Source organism: Microtus ochrogaster, unplaced genomic scaffold, assembly GCF_000317375.1.
Source record: "Microtus ochrogaster isolate Prairie Vole_2 unplaced genomic scaffold, MicOch1.0 UNK1, whole genome shotgun sequence".
Taxonomy (NCBI): domain Eukaryota; kingdom Metazoa; phylum Chordata; class Mammalia; order Rodentia; family Cricetidae; genus Microtus; species Microtus ochrogaster.
The window spans coordinates 4,158,992-4,167,691 of NW_004949099.1; the positions used below are offsets into that span (position 1 = coordinate 4,158,992).

The 8,700-nt window shown below is 42.0% G+C and overlaps 1 pseudogene; it reads left to right on the top strand.

The window, feature by feature from the left end:
- The first annotated feature begins 303 nt into the window (after positions 1 to 303).
- The window catches only part of LOC101994044, a 13,962-nt pseudogene continuing 5,565 nt past the window's right edge, over positions 304 to 8,700 (top strand).

The window sequence follows — 8,700 nt, forward strand, 5'->3', positions numbered from 1 at the left end:
CTTCCCCCTTCAAATTAACTAAAAACATACAGCTATCACTACCTGACAGCCAGGATGATGCCAGTGAAAACCAAGTGAGACACTGCCCAGAGAAATGGACACATGATGTAATAAAAAAGGAAAATTTTTCTCTATAGTATATTCAGTTTATTGTTGAACAAAGTTGACACCCTGATAAAGGTTGAGCATGGGGCATGTAAGCTAGCTACAGTCAGGAAAGGTTAGGATAAGTGTGAAAGAAAGGATGGATTGTGGATGGCATGTGGGAGAGCTAAGATCTTAGTAGGTTGAGGGTGAATTGGGATGCATGTGTACACCTTCTGGGTAATGTTCCTTTTCTGGATGAAGAAGGCAATGCTGTAATAAAGGAGTTTCTTTATTTCTCTTTAGACACCAACTATATGATTCTACCCAGCATAATATGAATAAAGACAATGAACCATACTGTAAAACCAATATCAGAAATGTCTTCTTTGAAATAAGCATTGGCATCTCAGCCAGCAGCTTCCTTCTCCTCATCCACATCTTCATGTTTCTTCGTGGCCACAGGCCATGTTGGACTCAGGAGTCCAAACATCAGGGAGGAGTTGCTCCAGACACCATTCGCACAGCCACAATTGATGCAAAAGTAAGAGGATTTTTATTCATGAAAGGGCCCTTCAGGTTTGGGATATGAAGGACATCCCATAGCTGTTACAGCCCATCTTTTAAAGTGAAAAGCCATAGACACAAAGGGTAAACCTGAAGGTTGTTTTTCAACTTATTGGATTGGCTTATTTAAAGGGTTACTAGCAGTGATTGGTCTGTTTCAGGGCAGAATAGCTGTGTGATTGGGTGAGATAAGGGGGAGCATCTGTGGGCCATCCTGACCTTGTTCCAGTGACTAAATCAATACATCAGGAACTGAGTCAACATCTGTGGGTTGTCTTTGCCTCGATTCCCAGAATGGAGTTATGTTTGAAGATTATTTACAAGGACACAGGAGGATGAGCAATCCAGCATGTGGGCAGGGGATGGTTGTCCCATTTCCAAATGTTAAGAGGCTTCAGAAAATATCTTTAGAGCTGAGAGGCCTCAGAATGCATTTAGAGTCTTTTAGCCAAAACTCAATGACCTGACCATTGACTTTGTGGCCTTAATACACCTAATGATGCTGCTTATTGCTGTGTATGTAACTCAAGACATTTTTATATCATCAAGGGGATGAGATGACATCACGTGTAAACTTCTTATCTTCTTGCACAGTTTTCCAGGGGGCTATCCATATGTGCCAACTGCCCACTGAGTGTTTTCTAGGCCATCATCCTCTGCTTTCAAACACTCATTTAGTGAAGTACAAACAGAATGTACTTCTGTGTATTATTATTTTCCTGTGTATCTTCTATACAGTCAATGGCAGTCATATTAGTATAACAGCTATTGCTACCCTCAATCTCACCTCAGATATCATATATATATATATATATATATATATATATATATATATATATATATATATATACACACACACACACACACACACACACACACACACACACACACACATATCACGGAATCTTGCTCTTTCCTACCAACATGTTATTCAGTACAACACATGTTCACCATACTGCTGGGTTTCAGGAATGTCTTCCTTATCAGACTCATGGGTCTCTTGACTTGGTACATGGTGACTCTCTTGTACAGGCATAAGATTCAGTCCCTGGACCTTCAGACTATAAACCTTCCTCCAAAAGCATCTTTAGAGCAAAGGGCCCTCCAGACCATCCTGCTGCATGTTTCTTTTTGGTGATATCAACTTTGGGTAGTATTATCTCCTACTCAAGAACTATGTTTTATGGAAATCTGGTGCTGTATATGTCCATAGTCTTGTGGTCCATAGTTACACCACAGTCAGTCCTCTGCTTATTATTGGTGATGAAAAACATATATAATTAATCTTTTGATATCCATGTGTGAGAGGATAGTAATCATATCACTTTCTTTTATTGGTAAGTTCTTTTCAAGATGAACCAATGTGTTGTTACCAGAGCTATGAATCATGGCAGAATGTGCATGCTCTAAGTTAGAAGAAAATGTGGGATTGTGCCTTTTCTGTTTAGTGATGGAAGAAGGTCATTGGCTAATTAATAAAGAAACTGCTTGGCCCTGATAGGTTAGAACATAGGTAGGTGGAGTAAACAGAACAGAATGCTGGGAGGAAGAGGAAGTGAGCTCAGATGCCATGCTCCCCTCTCCCAGGCAGACAAGATGAAGCTCCAACCCAGGATGGACATAGGCTAGAATCTTCCCAATGAGTGCACCTTGGGGTGCTACACACATAAATAGAAATGGGAAATCAAGATGTAAGAATTAGCCAGAAGAAGCTAGAGCTAATGGGCCAGGCAGTGTTTAAATGAATACAATTTGTGTGTTGTTATTTCGGGGCATAAGCTAGCCAGGCAGCCAGGAGCCAGGCTGTGGGAAGGGGCCCGCAGCTCCTACTACAATTTAGTTTATTCACTTTTCTATATCTGTATGAATGTCAGATTTATATAAGAAAATCAAATAACACACAATCTGAGTTGTTGCAAGGGGTAAATATGTGTGTGTATATGTGTGTGTATTTATGTATGTATATGCATATGTATATGTCTTTAAGAGAGACCTAAGATGTAATCTCGCTTGGTTTTTCCTGTATGATTTATACTTCATTAAATATGAGTCCCAATATTTTAACTGTCCAGTTATCTCTTTTTTCAAAACTATATAAACACTTGTTACTATATAATCACATGATCCAGAAAACACATAGACACACATACACACATGCACACCAGTTATAGCCACACAATAAAAGTCATATACACAACAATGCCTGTGACATATTCTCAACATTCAATGGTACAAGATACCTAAGGTTTAGAATTGTTTGAATATAGGAACAGATTGTAGACTATTCATGAGGGAACTCTTACCGAGTCAGTCTCAGAATGGAGGAGACTGGTACAGAAACCAACACCAATGAGCCCTGATTCTACTCTGCAAAGTGTAACTGGAGCGACCCAGGAGCACACACTGTATGAATCTACTAATAAAGTCAGGATTCAGAGAAGCCAACAGGAGCAAGTCCCAGGAAGGTATTCTAGATTTTCCAGAAAGTAGACATTGTGGATTTTTTGCTGATGGAGACAGTTTTAGTTCAGGAAGAGAATGCTGCAGAATCATGTGTTCTGTCTGCACAATAAGGTGAGTGTCCTGACTTACACTGACTATAAGTCTAGTGTTCAGAATGGGTCTCTCTCTCTATCTCCATCCATCGCCAGATGAAGGTTCTATGGTGATATGCAAGATATTCATCAGTATGGCTATAGGATTGGGCCATTTCAGGCTCCCTCTCCTCAGTTGCCCAAGGAACTAGCTGGGGACATCTCCATGGACACCTGGGAACCCCTCTAGAGTCCAGTCTCTTGCCAACCCTAAAATGGCTCCCTTAATTAAGATATATACTTCCCTGCTCCCATATCCACCCTTCCTCCATCCCAACCATCTCATTTCCCCAAGTTCCTCCCATCCCCCTTATCACTTTTCTCTCCCCATCTCTCCTTACCCCCATCCTACCCCACCCCCAAGTTCCCAATTTTTGCCCGGCAATCTTGTCTACTTCCAATATCCAGGAGGATAACTGTATGTTTTTCTTTGGGTTCACCTTCTTATTTAGGATCACGAATTTTGGACCTTATGATGAATTCATACCAGGCAGAGGATGGAATATTATTATTAATGCTTTCCTTACCTTCAATTTCCCAGAAAAAGGAGGGAAGACCTTCAGTTAAGCAGCACCCTTTAGGAGGTGCCCTTTCCCTCTGGAAGTTCCCTGCTTGCACATGTCCTCTTTATTTTGGGTACCATGAAGTGTTTAATATATCCATATATCACATAAGGACTATTTATATCAAGCTAAATACGTTATCCCCAACACTTGTCACTTTCTTACATAAACATTTCCTAGAGCCTTTCTTCCTGCTGTTTGAAATCTCTGGTGGTTCCTTGTTACCTCCACACACCACACTGTGCAGCAGCACAGTAGTTATTTTTTATTTCTACTATTCTCGTCTTTACCCTTTTATTGAAAGTATATTTTTTCTTATACAATATATTCTGATTACAGTTTCTCTACACTATATTCCCTAGTTACTTCCAACCTCCACTCCCATCTGGATCCTCACTATTTCTCTCTCTCATTAGAAAAAAAACAGGCTTCAAAGATATATTAACAATACATAACAAAATAAAATATAATAAGATAAAAACATCTTATTAATTAGACAAGTATAGACTGAGGCTGCTTGTTCATTTCCTGGCTGCCCAGACCCTAACTAATAACACAGAAACTGTATTAATTAGAAAACTGTTCAGCCTATTAGGTCAGGCTCCTTATTAGCTAACTCTTAAGTCTTAAGTTAACCCATTCCTATTATTTTGTATTTTATCTTGAGGTTCATGGTTTACCAGTAAGGTTCCTTTTGATGGACATCTTTCTCCTTCAGCAGCTACACGGCATCTCATTGACTCTGCCTTCTTTTCTCCTCTATCTCTGTTTGGAATTCCCGCTTTGCTCTAATCTGCCCTGTCATAGGTCCAAAGCAGTTTCATTATTAACCAATAGTAATAAAACATATTCAAAGCATACAGAAGGGAATCCTGCATCACCTCTCCTTTTCTGTCTAGACAATAAGAGCAACAATGAATAAATGGAACATCCTGAAACTGAGAAGCTTCTGTAACGGAAAGGACACAGTCATTAAGACAAAAAGGCAACCTACTGAATGGGAGAATATCTTTACCAATCCTACATCAGACAAAGGTCTGATCTCCAAAATATATAAAGAACTCAAGAAATTAGACATTAAAATTCTAAATAAATGGGGTACTGTTTAGGCGCCCTCTCCTCCACTGCTTAGGGTCCTAGCTGGGGACATCCCTATGGATACCTGGGAACCCCTCTAGAGCCAAGCCTCTTGCCAAACCCAAAATGGCTCCCTTGTCCCGTAATCTGACTGATGACTATCTTGAATATCACCATAGAACCTTCGTCCAGCGATGGATGAAGATAGAGACAGAGACCCACATCAGAGCACTGGACTGAGCTCCCAAGGTCCAGCTAAAGAACAAAAAGGGGAAAAATATGAGCAAGGAAGTCAGGACCATGAGGGGTTGGTCCACCCACTGATACAGTATGCCTGATCTAATGGGAGCTCACCAAATCCAGCTGGACTGGAAGTGAACCAGCATGAGATCAAACTGGACCCTCTGAATGGAGCTGACAATTGGGGCTGACTGAGAAGCCAATGATAATGGCACTGGGATTTGTCTCTACTGCATGTACTGGCTTTTTGGGATCCTGTTCTATTTGGATGCATCCCTTCCTAAACCTGGATGGAGAGGGAAGGGCTTTGGACCTCCCATAGGGCAGGGTACCCTACCCTCTCTTAGGACTGGAGGAGGAGGGGGGAGGGGAAGGGGGAATAGGAGAGAAATGGGAGGAGGGGAGGAAGTGGAAATTTTGAATGGTATTATTTATAAAGTAATAAAAATAATCTGCTGAAAAAAACATTAATCTTTTGTACCTTGTATAGCTTTCAAATGCCATTGTAACCCAGAAACTACCATTGTATTGATTCTGGCAACCAGTTATTTTCTGTTTCTGATTAGGATATGAAACGTTTGAAATGAACTTGTCACAGCCTCAGCCTTGGTGTGACACCAACAACACTCGCCTGAGTAAGATGCTTCTCTCATAAGCCTTGGTGTGACACCGTCAACACGTGCCTGAGTAAGATGCTCCTCTCATAGGCCTTCACAGTTAGTCTTGGCCCTGTGAGTAAGCACTGGTACTTACGGGGGAAAACACTACCTACTAACCAAACGGAAGAATCCACCAAAATGACAGTTTTTAATCCAACAAGCTGGTTATGCTTCCCATATGTGCTTTCCTGGGTGTGTGGCCTTCACTGGAGGACAGTCCATCCCCAGGAGCTGCACCCTTACAGAAAGCTCATGCCCCCTCTCCCTGCAGCTGTCCACTGTCCACAAAGGGCATGGAGGAGACTCTAGGGAGATGATAGGAAAGGGCCAAGATGATCAAAACACACAGTAGAAAGTTGTGGAAGAACTCAAATAAAAAGGAAAAATGTAAACAAAAGGCAGCAACTCTCAAACAATATTACCTTTATCTATTAAGTAAATATATAAGAGCTAGCATGTGGCTGCGTGCATGGGAACACAGTAAATTCTTGGGCTTCTGACAAGCTGTGAGAGGGGAGTAAGGGGAATTTGACTTGCTGACAGAATTTCCAACATGTGGGAAAGCTACTAGAATCTATGAAAATATTTTTAAATTGTGTAAAAATAAATGAGTAGTATAAATAATAAAATATTTCTAAAATAAAATTAGGTGAAGAGGGAGGCAACGTGGGAAAGATTATTAAGCCCAGTTTGTCCACACTGGGTTAGCCGAAAAGCCTGGCCCCGGGCCCATCGTCTAACAAAATGGAATATGCTGCACTGAAGAATGTTGCAGGTATCAACAGATGAAGGATATGTGGCTTAATAGGATAGAACATTTACAGATGTGTAATGACTTAGAATAGGGAGAGACATGAGGAAACTGCCAAACAGAAATGTGTAAAAACACGAACAGATCCAGGCAGGGTAGTCCATGCCTTTAGTGGCGCCAGATATTTTAAGGGCAGAGGCAGACAGAGCTCTGAATGTCGAGGGCTAGCCTGATGTACATAGTGAGTTCCAGACCAGCTGCAACTACATGGTGAGACTCTGCCTCAAAAAGAAGAGGAACATTCAATCCCTCTGGGATTTCCCATTCTCTCTAGATATAATATTCCATTTATAGTGTCCATTTAATTTTTGACATGAGTTTAAAGCGTTCTCTTCAAATTCTAATATCTGAAATACTAATCACTCCTCATGAAATCATTGTTTTTCTTTTTGTAACTGAGTCTCTCACTGTAGCCAAGGCTAGCTTTGAACTTACAACCCTCCTGCCTCCAACTGTGTAGTCATCACTTACTCAGACATCAGAAGAGACCACCAGGCTTGCATGACTGCAGGCTTCAGCTACAGGTCCCCTGGTTCCTTTTTTATAGGACTCATAATGCTTTTTATATCTCTTAGCTCTATTGGAGAAGAAGCAAAATCACTTATATCTTCCGAGCCTGTTCCTCCTTCTGTCAGTGCAAACAATGCTGATCACTGGGGCTCCTTATGGAGCAGAGCCCGCCTGGTCACAGCTTCAGCTATGTTCCATCTACCTGTGGTCACTTTGGCTCTCCAGCTCTGCCTTGACCTCTACATTCCACCTACGTTGTTACAGTTCACTTTCAAATTTCACTCACAGCTAAAATCCTAAAGTCGGAGTTTGGGGATATTGGGAACCAGAATCAACACCACCTGAAAAACAAGAGCTCATGGAAGGACTGACCCCAGGAGAAGCTGCCTGTCACACTATAGAGGGAGGACCCTCAGGTCGACAAGGAACTCATAGGAGGATAACAAGGATCACAGAGAGATTTCATGGTCATAAAATTGGTACAAATTAATTCTAAGGAGTAAGCTGAAAAAAGCTAAGGATGTTTATTTCATGAGATCTTTCTGATTGCCCGCGAAGTGTGTCAAGGGAGCTCAGATAAAGTTTGCACTCAGCCCTCCCCAGATGCCTGTTATCCAGCACAGAGAAAGTACTGTGACAGGCAGGCATGGTGCTCCACCGGGATGCCACATTTCCGTGCTCCCCAGCGGGAACTTGTCACCTTCGACACACACTAGAATTACAAACTGCAGAGATGCATTAAAACCCCTTCTACCTGAGCCGGGTCAGATCTCCTCAGACAGAATTCTCCCCTGCCACGTCCATCTGGGTGAGTGCTCTGCACCCAAGTGCAGACTCAGAAGGTGGTCGGGTCCCAGGCAGGCTGTGGGAGGAGGAGCAGTGGGGCTCAGGGAGGTTTTCAGTGTCTGCAGAGGGGATGCTGAGCTCTGTCAGCCCTTTGGCACAGGGTCTGTGTGCTGCAGGGCAAAGAGGGTGTTTTCTTCTTGGGATATTCTTTTCCTCAGTTTACACACACTCAAAATTAATTTTGGATCCACATTTATTTCTAAGAAATAAGGAGCTCACATTGACTAGCTGGAAAAGTTGTCAGTTTCAAAGCATTTTACTGATTTACCTATTCCTAAGACAAAAGATCAGAGAGCTGATAGGTCGGGATTCTCACTTTAATTAAATGTCCTCAGCCATGCACCTATCGCTGTGTTACATGCAGCAGAGCTATAGTGATGTAAATTCTTCTGAATTTGAGTTACCAAAGATTTAAAAATCTATGTAACAATCAAGGCTGTAGATTCTTTTTTTTAATTTATTTATTTATTAAAGATTTCTGTCTCTTCCCCGCCACCGCCTCCCATTTCCCTCCCCCTCCTACAATTAAGTCCCCCCCTCCTCAGCCCGAAGAGCAATCAGGGTTTCCTGTCCTGTGGGAAGTCCAAGGAACCCCCACCTCCATCCAGGTTTAGTAAGGTGAACATCCAAACTGCCTAGGCTCCCACAAAGCCAGTACATGCAGTAGGATCAAAAACCTATTGCCATTGTTCTTGAGTTCTCAGTAGTCCTCATTGTCCGCTATGTTCAGCAAGGCCGGTTTTATCCCA